The sequence below is a fragment of the Amblyomma maculatum genome, chromosome 1, assembly GCF_055883805.1.
Source record: "Amblyomma maculatum isolate TAMU_Amacu chromosome 1, ASM5588380v1, whole genome shotgun sequence".
NCBI lineage: Eukaryota > Metazoa > Arthropoda > Arachnida > Ixodida > Ixodidae > Amblyomma > Amblyomma maculatum.
In genome coordinates, this window is record NC_139344.1 from 208,439,619 (window position 1) to 208,452,527 (window position 12,909).

At 45.9% G+C, this 12,909-nt stretch overlaps 1 long non-coding RNA gene and 1 pseudogene across 2 annotated transcripts; one reads left to right on the plus strand and one right to left on the minus strand.

Annotated features, from left to right (window-relative positions):
- The window catches only part of LOC146205467 (uncharacterized), a 68,204-nt pseudogene extending 66,681 nt beyond the window's left edge, over positions 1-1,523 (minus strand).
- A 4,436-nt stretch (positions 1,524-5,959) lies between these two features.
- On the plus strand, positions 5,960-12,080 carry LOC146205468 (uncharacterized). Of its 2 annotated transcripts, XR_014704187.1 has the most exons (3): positions 5,960-6,162; positions 9,033-9,077; positions 9,375-12,080. It is a non-coding gene; the product is annotated as an uncharacterized LOC146205468 (long non-coding RNA). The 2 variants fall into 2 exon arrangements; XR_014704188.1 differs by lacking the exon at positions 9,033-9,077.
- Positions 12,081-12,909: the final 829 nt, after the last annotated feature.

A 12,909-nucleotide genomic window follows, 5' to 3' on the forward strand; every position in this document is an offset into this window, starting at 1 on the left:
GAAGACAAGCAGGGCAGAAGACAGGGGCTGTGCCACGACCTGAGAGGCCGGGGCCTAGCCGCCGTTCAAGTTCAGTCCCTCTCATCTCTCCTCCACGCCTGGCAGCTCATCTCACCACCAGCCCGACCCTTTTTTGGAACCCGTGCCGCACCACGCCGACGCAGCGACGCAGCCCAGTGACGGCGAGCCGTAGGCGAAGCTGAGCCAGCTACTTTAATTAAATATGTTTAAAACTATATCCCAAGTCTGTGCCTCCATTTCCTCATGCCGTGCGGACCCAGGACCAGTTTACGTAACTCTAGTCATCACACTGGCTTCTGCCCCAAAACCTTCTCCAATCATCCAGATTTCACCATCAATGTCATACATTCCACCCCCGCGACTAGAGGAGCGAAACTCTCTATTTGCTGTATTTTAGCGCTTGACTGAAGCAGACAGGAATGGGGACAGAAATTACTGTGGGGCGTTGGACGACTCGAGATGTACTCCGAATGGCGCACATTACCTAAAGACCATAGAGAACTCCGCCATGGCACAGACAGATAAGGACCAGAGCACCATCAGCTGAAGATACGTACTACATCCTATAAGTGTGTATAACGAGGATGCAGTATATGTTCACTGTTCTTTCACTTGTAATTCATACAAAGCTCACGAGACAAATTATGTATGATGAATGCTGAACATCATCAGTGGACGCCATTATTCCCGTCATTTGACTGCTGAGTCTAAGCAGACAGGTGGCCGACGTCCCTGCAACTCAAGGCCACCGGTGTGCTGAAGTCATTTAAAGTAATGGGACCAAGGTGGCGACAGCAGGGGCTGGAAGTCATGTTCATTGCGGTGGTTCACCTTCGGGGAGGTTAGGCCGGTGCGGTGCCGGTAGTGGAGCTCCTCCGCTTATGACATCTGGCACATCTGTAGCCTTCATTTCAAAGCTCAGCTGGTGGACACACCTTGGTGATGAAGGATGCGTCAGAAATGCTGCTGTTAGGACATATTCATGGGCAGGTTGGTTCATACAAGCAGGCATCTTGCAACAGACAAGGCATAGGCGTGAAGGTGGCAAGGACGATAAAACTCCCTTCTTGCTGCTGACACGACCGGAACTGCAGAAACGAAAAGAAATCGAACGTATTTCTTCTTTCATTTTGACGTTCCTCGTGGTCCGATTCACTTCCGTCCCTCTGGCCTTTATGTAGCGTGTACTAGCACGGCCGCTCCATCGAGTGGCCGTGGTACTAGACACTACCTCAGCACATGACGTGGGCTTGTACACGCTACAACGCAAACAACTCAAACACGCCAGAGACGAGGGAGTCTCTCCTGCGTACCCCTGAGCCAGCAGACCAACGCCGGCTTATCCAGTGTGTGGTGGAGGCCGCGACATACCAAGAGATTCGCACCGACCTCCTCCAAGTCAGCGCAACCGGTCCTTGGACTGGCACCATATTTTGGGGCTAAATAAAAAATTCGCCACCTCCACGACCACCACTTACGTGCCCGCGGGCGTCTTCTTCCATGTCGTCAAGCGTTGAAGCCATTAAAACTACGAGCTGTTTTTGTAGCGCGAGCTACACTGACCGCACTCTCGCTGACTTCGCGTGACTCTCCTGCGACCGTACTGCGCATGCGCGAGTGACGTCACTGCGCGCAGCTGGCGAGCCTCGCCGTCGACGTCGCCGCCGTCGCTCGCCGCAGCTGCGAAGAGCAGGGTGGCGTCAGGAGTCGGGTGACGTCACTCCATCGGCGCCGCCACTTGTGGAGCAGAAGCGACGCGCGCGGAGCGTTTTTCGCGAGCGAAAAACGTGACGCGCGGCATACAGCCGCGTTGCCGTCGACGCGCGAGCACCCGCACGAGAAAAATTGAGCGGCGATGTCGCGCCGCGTTTTCCGGGTTGCCAGACCACATAACTCCCAACGAGATGAGTTATCTCTGTTACCGCATATATAATATACCCTTTAAATTACAGGACACTACAATAAAAACAATCATGTAATTATACAGCGACATTTCCTCCAAAGTGTATTTATCAAACTTAATTTCGAACAGCAACATTGCGTGCTAAACACTACGCGCGAACGAACACGATACGTGAAGCACGTGGCTCCTTGGACGCGCGCACCAGCTTTACCGATGCACGGCCGGTCTCGAGGGTGAGAGTGCGCGAGGAGAGAAGCGCTCTCTTCCTCGCGACCGGCTGTGACCGAGGAGTTTCGCCGAAAAGGTTCCGCCGAGATGCGCGGAGAGCAGAGCCATCTGTTGGCGAACCAAAAAACCAAAATGACACGTGACTGCACGCTGATTGGTGGACGTCGGCCGTGACGTCAGTGGACGCGCCACGCGAGGCGTTTTTTTCTACGAAGCGTAGAACCACGCGGCGGCGCGATTTCATAGTGGGAAATAGTGGGAACGCGTCAGAATGACGCGCGCGTCCCACCATCCGCGCGGCAATCGCGCCCGAAATCGCGCCATGCGGGTCCGGGAGCCTACATGTTACGCCGCAGCGCCCGGCTACTGTGCATGTGTGAGGAGATAGCGTCGCGCCTGTAAATGTGGAGCGGTGAACGGCCGCTGCTAAGCGGCATAAGAGATTGGAAAATCTCAACTCGTCGGACTCCAAGGTTGTCGTCTAGCAGTTGGCCGTTGAACGTAGGAAAAATGAACAGAAGAAGGCTAAGCGTGCGGCGGAGACAACCGAGCAAAGAGAGGAACACCTAGCCAAGAGTCGTCACCAGGAAGGGGAGCGGCGTGCCCTGGCCTCGCAGCGGTAGAAGATGATACGAGCCAGGACAACGTAAAGAAACATCAAGAGAAGAACGCCTTGCCAAGCGGCGACGCCAAGATGCAGAGCGCGATAATAATAATAATAATAATAATAATAATAATAATAATAATAATAATAATAATAATAATAATAATAATAATAATATTAATAATAATAATAATAATAATAATTTGGTTCACAGGAAAGGAAAGGCGCAGTAACTGTCACACACTGTGGACACGTGACACGCGCTGTGATGGAAGGGACGACGGAAGGTGGAAGAGAAAGTGGAAAGAGAGAAAGAGGAGCCGTAGTGGAGGGCTACGGAGTAATTTAAACCACCTGAGGATCTTTAACGTGCACCGACATCGCATAGCACACGGACGTCTCACGAAACGCGCCGGAAGAGCGTAAAAGCGGCGCATAGCAGCAGCAAAGCCGAAACAAAGTGACGTCCGTGTGCTGTGCGATGTCAGCGCACGTTAAAGATCCCCAGGTGGTCGAAATTACTCCGTAGCCCTCCACTACGGCTCCTCTTTCTCTCTTTCCACATTCATTCCCACCTTCCTCCCTTCCCTTACGGCGCGGTTCGGGTGTCCACAGAGCAAGTGTGACAGTTACTGCGCCTTTCCCTTCCTGTGAACCAATTTAACTTAACTTTAGCAGCAAAGCGAGAACGGGAGTAAGAAGGCGGAGAGCAGCGGAGACGGTGATGCCAGATTGCCGATTGTAATAGACGGAGTATAACCGCCGAGATGGGGCCTATGCAAGAGTTCAGTCAACGGGAACTCACAAAAGAGGATCTGACTCTCATATAATAAAATAATTGGTTCACAGGTAGGGAAAGGCGCAGTATCTGCCACACTTGTTTCTGTGGACACCTGAACCGCGCCGTAAGGGGAAGGGAGGAAGGTGGGAGTGAAAGTGGAAAGAGAAAAGAGGAGCCATAGAGGAGGGCTGCGGAGTAATTTCGACCAACTGAGGATCTTGCTGACATCGCACAGCACACGGACGCCTCTTCGTTTCACCTCCACCGAAACGCAGCTGCCGCGGTCGTGATCGAACCCGGGTACTCCGGAACAGTAGTCGGGCGTCTTACAACTGCTCCTCTGCGGCGGGGCTGACTCTCATTGCGAAACATAGATTACCACAAGCTCAGGCAGAGAAATGTACCTCTCGCTACGTATATCGTGGCACAGCTGAGCTAAGCCGCTGCCAATTTTTATGTGGGCGGTTAGTGGGGCATTTGCCGGTATGATTGATGCTAAGTGAACGCGTATATGCAACAACGTGAGGGAGGAAAACGCCGTAAAAAACGACCGGAGTTTAATCATGGCTTGAACCTATAGTTATACGAGCGAAAGCTCTGTTAAGCATGGTTTTGCATTGTTTACGAACGTTTTACACGGCTTAGCTTGGATTAAATTTTCTTGCTTTTGAAATGATATGACGTCAGTGCTGACGCCGTTGACATTTCTCGCATCCTCTCCAGCGCCGTTGCTGCCCTTTCCCCTAACGCTTTGTGACGTCCTTACGCCAGACTCGGAGAATTGACTCTTTCTCAGGAAGTCGGCGTGCAGTAGTGGTTAGCGCGCTCGACAGAGGCATGGAAGGATGGTGGTTCGAGGCCTGGCATGGACACGATTTGCTTTTCTTAATTTCGTTCAAGTCCCACTTTAACCGTGGTGAGCCCGTCAAGTCGTCGGTCCCAGCGAGGCGAAATCCTAAGTTGGACCCCGAGTTGTATAGCTTCCGCTTTAAATTTCATAATAATAATATTTTGTTCACAGGAAAAGAAAGACGCAGTATCTGTCACGCTTGTTCTGTGGACACCTGAACCGCGCCGTAAGGAAAGGCAGGAAGGGGACATGGCGAACTTTCAAACAGTACGAAGCGAGCGCTGCAGCCCGTTACCCGCGTCCGCCTTACGTTTGGCGACTCGCGCGAAATGGTGCAGCTCTATCAGCATTAGCTTCAACGTCACGCGCTGTTCGAAAGCGTGCGCATTGTCTCGAGAGAAAATGTGGCACGCGCTAGAGCAAATTCTTTGCGTGGTTGCGTTCGTGTCGTGTTCGCGTGGTGCGGTGTTCGATCTCAAGATGAGCAGCGAGGACCATGGCAAGCATAATCGCAATGGCGTGTCAAAGTCTAAAGAAGAAAGAGACCCTGCATCGATGGTGCTTCCGCCCCTGCTTCGTTCCCACCTTCAAGGGCGGCAGGACATCCTGTGCCATGTGATCGAAGGTTATATCGTACTTGAGAGCACCGAGCCTTTCCCGGTCGTGGATCCCGATTTGGATGTCGAAGAAACGCCTCTGACGGACGCAGACGTATCCCCTCCATTGGAACAAGGCGGCTCCAGTGCAGAACCGACGGTGGCTACTGACCCTCCAGCGGACCGAACCGTGGCACCGGAGACGCCACAAGGGGCAAGCTCGATCAAAGCGCCGGAGTAAAAGTGGTCTCGGGCAGCTTGGACGATTAGAGTGGTGTGCCGAACGCGTGCTACGGGGTAGCATCAGCGGTGCTTTATGTGTGACAAGTAAGCATCAAGTTCACAGATGAAAGACTGTACAAATCTCAAGGCATATTGCATAGTTCGCTATGTATCGCAAAGAAAATCCATAAAGGCCTCACGTTGCACTCCTCGGTCTTCGTTATGGGTCATTCGTTTCCTTCGTTTTACAGCGTTAGCTTTGTGAGCCTAGGGAAAAGTTGCGACAGTTCTTTTGAAGCTTGCGCTCGGCTTTTCTACGTTCTTAGAAAAAAAAAGTAGTAACTGATGCCGTTTTAGAAAACAAGCTCAATACAATGCAAAATTTCCGACCAATTGAACTAGAACTAAATGCAGCAAGATCTAAAAAAAAAAAAAAAGCCAGTGCTGATCTCTTTGTTTGAGCACGGCCGGCCGTGGTTTGAGATACCATAGTGCATACGTGGCACCTACGGATTCCATAGTCAATTTTTCTTTTTTTTTTTTTTTTGCGCCGAGCGACCCAAGCACGCGCCAGCTTTGTGCCTAATTAGAGCCCTGGACGCTGGCTGTACGCTGCCTTAAAAAAAACAAGAAGAAAAATATCGCCTAAACTGGCGTCCGAAACCGAAAATCCGCCTAGAAAACGGCAGTTAAAAAAAGAAAGCCATAAAAGCCACCGATAAGTCAATCCGAGCCGATCTGAAGTCATGCGGCGGTGTGGTGGTGCTGCTTTTAATGCCGTGGTTCTTTGAATGGACCGCAGAATTGATGTGTGGCATGTGCACTTCGATAGACGTTCTGAAGTACGTGAAGTAGTGGTAAATAGATTCAGTGTCGTACACCGCTTGCACCGCGCCGTGGCAACGCCGTTATGAACACTGAAGAAGGAAATGTGGACTATCGTGATTCCTTGCAAATGTGAGTACGCTGCTTGAAATTATTTTTGTCTAATGTTGCTATTGAATGAGATACGCACTGTTAATAGTGTTGCCTGTGGTCTCAAAATTTATTTGCAATACACGCATACAAGCTGCGAACTCGACGTGACGGCTTCACTAAGCCATAGCCTCCTTTACTAAGCTGCCTGTATTCTAGCCACCATATTTCCTGTTTTATTGTGAGGGCGAGCCAATCACTCTTCCGAAGCCGTCGCTTTTCATATGCAAGTTCGTCCTTACTGCGAAAAACTTTCACGATATAAGTATAATTTTATGCTGTATATTTCATTATATAATTGTGGTGGGTGTATGGATGTGATCAGTACCCCGAACGAGTTGTGACCTGTGTGATCTTTTTCAAAGCAAATGCGTGAACGAATAAGCTTTTATTTTACAATTTATTTATCTCTTAGTATAACCATTATGCTCTTCAATCTTTTATTTGAGATAAGTATTCTCTTAAGCTTTTTGTTTAAAACTCGCCTTTTTTTTCTAACAGTTGGGTGCATTGATGCGATGAGAAGAACAGCGTGCGAAAAGCAGGTTGTTGCGGCGGCGCATGCATCATAGTGGTCGCTGCATTTAGTTTTGGTGCTTGTGTGCATGTACAAAAAATATTCCCATTTCTTTAAAACATGGTCGGCTGACGCCAAGGTACAAACTCCTGTACTACTTAACCGTTAGGTGTTTGGCAGTAGAATGACAACTCGAAAGATTTGAGTGACCGCGCGTAGTGAAATGTGCATTACACTGATTTATTTCATTACCAAATAGCATTTTCTATTTTTGATGAATTTTGTGTATCTTAGTGTTGTTTGCACCACAGGCAGAAATGCGCTTTCAGTGGAAAGTTGCATTCGTTGGTTGTGTTGTGGCTTAAATGATGCAATAGTAAACAGTTTCAAACGAGAATTGAAAAATTTTGATTTTAGCTCATTTGATTTTAGAGGCCTTTATTTGTGCAGGGTTCTTTGGCTGCCTAATATAGTGCACACATTGATCTGTACACCAGCAGTGAGATTAGTTTTGTGCTATTGCTAGTATTTAGGAAGAAAAAGTATGACCAACATCGCTGCATAAGCAGCTTTTCTGTGCATGCACTTTTTTGCAACTTTGAAATCACCTTGGATTGAAATATGCAGGCCCTGATGAATATATTTTATGTGCTTGGAGCAAAAAGGAGGAAGAGTGCAGAATGTCAAGCATATTTCTGGTGCTGTGAGAAAGTCACCACTTAGAAAAAAAAATTTCAGATGTGCCACAAGTCTGAAAACAGACTATTTTGATTTTTTTTTTTTTTTTTTCACTGCGACTATAAGGCACACCTACATCAGAATTGCAGAATGGATAGCCTCTTAGATAGGGAAATGCTTACAAATATACGGACTGGCAGTGCATTAAACACCATCCCAAATTCAGCGCATTTGAACATAGTAGTCATTTTCAGAAATTAAAATTAAAAGAAAAACCCATTCCTAATTTTTCTTACAATTAAGGATCAAGTTTCTAGGAGATGCGAAAGAATATGAGACAACATGTTGCATTTTCTTTCCAGTAATGTTGTCAGAGCTGAAACTGGTTTTTTCGAGCATGGGAGAAGGGCCGAAAATGAAAGCACAAAATCAACAAATAGACTCCCTGCTCCTCAGCAAATTGCTCATACACTACCTCTGTGACATTTACCATAAAGGGAAAGCATACCTGATTACATTATTATAAGGCAATGCTGATCCGTGACGTATGCAGGCTGTGGCAGTGCCACTATCCGTGGGTATGGATAGCCGCTCGTGGCACCGCCCATAGCAATTCAGTTGTAAATGACAATTTTCAGTGTAATTTTTTTTTTTTTTCACAGTGCATCTGTGATGACATTTGCATCCCCAGATCGTTGCTTTGTCTTTTTCCTGTTGACATACTTGCTTTATTTTTCTTTTGTAATAGGCATCTAGAGCAGGTATTTTCTCACTGTTTCTTGGTTTCCTGTTCAGTTTTGCCCATCAGAAATGCTACAAGATAAGGAAATCAGGTTTTCTTGCTTAAGAAATTTGAATAGAGGTTAAACAAAATGTGGACTTGGAAAACATATGTAACAAGATCATGTTGGAGCAGTTTAAAAATACTGGCTTTGAAATGACATGCACATGCACAAAATGCACTATGCACTTGGTTATGATAAATGAAAAAAATGCCATAGACGTGCCATAGTTGCAGTCTGAAGCTATGAAATTTCAAAACAGTTGTTTACATGCATTACTATAGGTGTCACTTCAAGTTGCTACCTGCACCCACAAATGGCTGTGCCACTACATCCTGCTTATGTAATAAACCAGCAATTGTTCATAATAATGTAATCACATATGCTATCTCTTTACAGTGCAGGTCTCAGCCTTAGCATAAGGCTAAAATTTTAGCAACGGGCATTGTGTTTGCTAATTTTGCACCTTCATTCAAACAGTTGTGACGGTGCTTGAGAAGCTACATGTTTCACCTTTGATAACATTGTTGGAAGCAGAATAATGCAATATGTTCCCCTGAACTCTTTATCCATATCCTCCAAGAGACAGTTCCTGAAACTTCTAAGACAATTTATGGAGTAATTTATGGGGCGATGGGGTAACTTTTCTTTGAGTTTTGAAGAAATCTACTCTGTTCAAACATGCCATAATTGGGAAAATGTTTCATGTGCTTTTATTTTATGCATAACAGAAACATTCATACACTTTTTTGAGTGCCAATTTTCTTATCCATTTTCTAATTTTCAGGTAGGTGTGTCTCACAGTCATGAAGAAAAAAAGTATGATCCAAAATAGCCTCATTTGAGACTTTTGGCATTTTTGAAATTTTTTCTAGGAACCAGGCTTTGAGGTTTCCCAGTTCTGAATCTTCGAAGGCAAGGTAAAACCTTAACAGCCTTTCATGACCTTTTCACCTTTAGGGAAACTGTAAAAGCTCTTCTATACGAGTGAGAAGTAAACCACGCAGGCTGGTTACTTTTGGCAAACACAGTACATTGTATTGAGGCTTAAGTCTAGAACTTTTTTAATCATGCTATGAGCAGTCTTCTTAAGTTGTTTGCCCAAAATCCTCATGATTGTTGGTACTGAATTTATAGCTGTGCCTGTTTTATTACTGGGAAAGGAGTTCTGTGCTTGGTCTCACTTGTCGATTTTTTTCCCCTCTTTATATACGCAGTTACCTGAGCACTTCAGACTGGCCACTGCCTAGAGCCTACCTGCTGCTCACTTGCACACCACAGCACAAACGAGGGACGCACTAAATCATCAACTAGCAAGCACACTGCAGTGCCCTTTTGCAAACCATCACCACATTTTATGACACGTTAAGCAATGCACAATTAAGGTCATACATACCCTAAGCATAGCTAAAGATGCCAGTATGAATGGACAGCTGCTTGGTTATCCTGCATTGTTTCTTTTAATAATTGTGCAGTCAGTGAAAAAAAAAAAAAAATTGTTCTGAAGAAAATTTATTTAAATTGTTGTGGTTAGCAAGGCCAAACCTCCATGTGTGATGTATCTGAAAATTATGGTTTTGTGTTCGTTGCGATTGTCGCAGCAGGTTTATCCCACTAACTAGTCACTACGAGAGTTTGAAATATACAGGTGCCTGGAAAACACTGCAGATCATGCCTCTTGTGTTTGAAATTATCTCGTTAGTTTTCTAGGGAAGATATGATAGTTACTTGGCTCCATACGTGAATGCTCCAATGACATGTGCTTAAGTATGTGCAAGGTACTTCCTAAGAGTCATTAGGTAAAATGCGACAGTGTTTTATCACTGAGTTGTGCTTTGTATTATTATAGATGTAACATTTTGGTTTCCACAATATTTTTGTTTGTTTTTCCTCTAGCAGTGTTGTGTTTTTTCTTGAGACTTTTAGCTTTGTTCAGTCGGTCTCCACAGCAGTATCTGCCTTTCATGGTAGCAAGCTTCACATCCTAAATTTTGAGAAGACACCCAGCTCAGCGAAATCTGGGCATAGATATGATGTTAGCTATCTGTTTACACTGCAGTCGAGCAGAAATCAAAACAGTAACAGATGCTTGACGCTGTTATTGTGGTCGCCTGTGTAGGATTTGCAAATAACAAATGTATAGTCGTCCTTATGCCTGTCCTCTCTCCCACTACACTGGCCAAATCATAAATGAAAACAATCTGGAAAAAGGCGTGCAATTCATATAAAAGGCCTTTCATTGCCACCCGAGTCATAGGCAAAGCTGTTTTACAATTAACACTGTTCAGTCCACAGCAGTCAATATAGTATACTCCAAAGTGTCGCAGTGTATCAAGCTTTTAAAAGGCTGTGTCCTAGTCCACTGAAATCGGATGAAAGCTCATGAGTGGTATAGCTTAGTCTGCAGTATTGCTTCATTTTCCAAAGTTTATCAATTAATGAAACTCATTGGCTAATATTTTAAATGTTGGTTTCAGCAAAAAAGCGTGTATGGTAAGGGGTTTCGTCATCTTTAAGAACGCTACAATGCGTGCACGAAGATTCCATTTACACAGATTTATTTAATGCCATTAACAAAAAGCTGTGATGGGACTAGCTGCTGGCTTGGTATCTCTTGCTCACTGGATGTGCAAAGTGGCCATTGGGGAGAGCACTCCAGTGAAAAGCGATTTTGTTCTCCAAGATGGTGTCTTGTGTTGCTGAAGTGTTGCAGCTGCATGTGGCAGGTTTTTATTGTGCGACTTGTCATTTAAAGCCAGTGGTAAAACCGGTTTCTATAATAAACAGTTCAGTTCAGTCGTTCAGTCGTGTCCGACTCTTCGTGACCCTATGGACCATATCACGCCACGCTTTACGGTCTGTCACTATCTTCCTAACATCACATAACTTCATCTGCAGGGCCTTGAGGATGCCATCTAACCATCGCGTTCGTTGCCTACCCCTTCTCCGGTGACCCTCAACCTTTCCCAACATCAAATCTTTCTCCAGCGACTCCTCTCTTCTCATCAGATGACCAAAGTAGCTGAGCTTTAACTTTAGAATTTGACCCTCTGATGAGCAGTCAGGGTTTATGGTCGACAATATCGACTGATTTGATCTTCTGGCTGTCCAAGGAACTCTCAAGAGTCTCCGCCAGCACCACAATTCAGACGCGTCAATTCTTCGGCGGTCAGGCTTATTCACAGTCCAACTCTCACATCCATACATCACAACTGGAAAGACCATAGCACGAGTTATACGTATCTTGGTTGGCAGTGTAATGTCTCTGCTCTTTACTAGGTGGTCAAGGCTAGCCATGGCTCTCTTTCCCAGAAGCAGGCGTCTCCTAATTTCATGGCTGCAGTCTTCTTCCGGTGTAATCTTGGAGCCCAAGAAAAGAAAATCTGTCACAGCTTCCACTTCTTGTCCCTTGATGCTCCAGGACTTGATAGGGCAAGACGCTATGATCTTTGTCTTTTTAATGTTCAGTTTAAGCCCAAACTTCTCACTCTCTTCTTGTACGCGCATCAGAAGTCTCGAGTTCCACTTCACTTTCTGCCATTAAAGTGGTATCATCCGCATATCTAAGGTTGTTGATACGTTTCCCAGCAATCTTCACTCCAGCTGAAGACTCGTCCAGACCGGCCTTCCTCATGATGCACTCGGCATATAGGTTAAATAGGCAGGGCGACAGTATGCAGCCTTGTCTCACTCCTTTCTCAATCGAAAACCAATCAGTAAGACCATGCCCAGTTCTGACTGTGGCCTCTTGCCTTTCATACAGGTTCCTGAGGAGACGGATGAGGTGAATTGGAACTCCCATCTCTTGGAGAGCTTGCCACAATCTGCTGTGATCTATGCAGTCAAACCCTTTCGCATAATCAATAAAGCAGAAGTAGATGGGTTTCTGGAACTCTCTTGCTTTTTCCATGATCCAGCGAAGGTTAGCAATCTGGTCTCTAGTTCCTCTGCCCTTGCGAAACCCAGCTTGCACGTCCGGAAGCTCCCGATCCACATACTGCTGCAGCCTACCTTGGAGGATTTTCAACATCACCTTGCTAGCATGCAAAATAAGCGCGATCGTGCGGTAGTTGGAACAATCTTTGGCACTGCCTTTCTTTGGAATAGGGATGTAAACTGACCTCCTCCATTCCTGTGGCCACCTCAGGGTTGTCCAAATTTGCTGACATAATGTATACAGAACGTTAACAGCGTCGTCATGGTTGAGGTTTTGAAGCAACTCAGCTGGAATGCCATCAATTCCACTAGCTTTGTTCTTAGCAAGGCTGGCTAAGGCCCATTCAACTTCACTCTTCAGGATGCCCGGCTCGAGATCAGTAATCACAACTGTCTTATGTTGGGTTTGCACATCCGGGTCCTTCTTGTAAAGTTCTTCTTTGCATTCCTGCCACCTCTCCTTTATCTCTGAAGCTTCAGTGAGGTCCCTGCCTCGTTTGTCCTTTATCACGCCCAGCTTAGCACAGAAGCTTCCTTTGATATCTTTGATTGTCTTATACAGAGCTCTTGTATTCCTCAATTGACTGTTGTCCTCAACTGCTTGGCACTGTATGTTCAGGAAGGCATTCTTATCTCTTCTTGCTATTTTCTGAAAATCCGCATTGAGAACCTTGTATCTTTTTCTTTCCCCCATAACGTTTGACATTCTCCTTTCCTCAGTTATTTGCAAAGCCTCTTCAGATAACCAGTTTGCTTGCATTTCTTCTGCTTTGGAACTTCCCTAGTAGCAACTTCTTGTATTATATCACGAGCATC